The following is a 1067-nucleotide window of genomic DNA, read 5'->3' on the forward strand; positions in this document are numbered from 1 at the left end:
TAGCCTAAGCTTAGTCATCTTAGAGTGGTCCCGGGCTTGCCTATGGCACTGCTTCAAGGGAACAATAACAGAAAGGAATGGGCCCTATTTGTAGTGGGATAAACAGTGGTGTCTGCTTGATCTAGACAGCTGATACCTCTCAGTGAGAATGACTCCCAATCCACTCTTGATGGCTGATGTTAGGGAGAATAACCTCTGACCTACTTTCGCTGACCGCCTAGTGAACAGTTGTTCTCAAGCTAAATCTGGCATATATTCTGGGGAGACAACTTAAGAGAAAGCCTTCTGTTCCCCACAAATGTACAAATGTGCTTTACACAATTGATGTATGTATGGATTGCGATGAGTTGTGTGAGCCCCTAATAAAATGATTAAAAAAGAAGAAGTGCAGCCAGAATGCTCCCTACAGGCAAGGATGGAGAGCCTTCATCTCACGTACTCTGGACAGGTTATCAGGAGAGACCAGTTCCTGGAGAAGGACATCATGCCTGGCCAAGTCGAGGGGCAGTGACAAAGAGAAAGTCTCTCGACAAGATGGACTGACATAGTGGCTGCAACAATGGACGCAAACATAAGAGCAAGGGTGAGGGTGGCCCATGACCCAGTGGTGCTTTGTTGTGCTGTACCTGGGACCGCTATGAGTTGGATCAGACTCGACACACCTAGCTGTGGGGGGAAGTCAGATACTTGCTGCCAGACTGCTGTCTCATGGGTGGGGGTGGTGGGGGAGGCTGCTAGAGACAATGGGTTACCTCTCTCTGGAGCCTAAGGCCATTAGTTTGGTTCCTGTGGGCGGAGTTCGCACCCTATTGATAATGGTTCCTATGGAGACCCAGAGACCACCCTCTCATTGCTGTGTAGCCTATAGTGCAACCCCTCCCTGTGATGTATGTCTCTACCTGTACTTAGTGGGCTGGCTTGCCCCCAAAAGGTATATAGGTGTGAGTCAGCAGAACTTCTCTCTCTGACTCTGAGCTCCTTGCTGCTCACTCCCTGCTCACTCCCCTCTCCCTTGTTCCCTTTCCCTCCTTCCCTTCCCCCTCTCTCCACGTGGACCATCAAGCCGG

Source organism: Echinops telfairi, unplaced genomic scaffold (assembly GCF_000313985.2).
Source record: "Echinops telfairi isolate 266 unplaced genomic scaffold, ASM31398v2 ScPeMD7_5868;HRSCAF=6743_0, whole genome shotgun sequence".
NCBI classification, from domain to species: domain Eukaryota; kingdom Metazoa; phylum Chordata; class Mammalia; order Afrosoricida; family Tenrecidae; genus Echinops; species Echinops telfairi.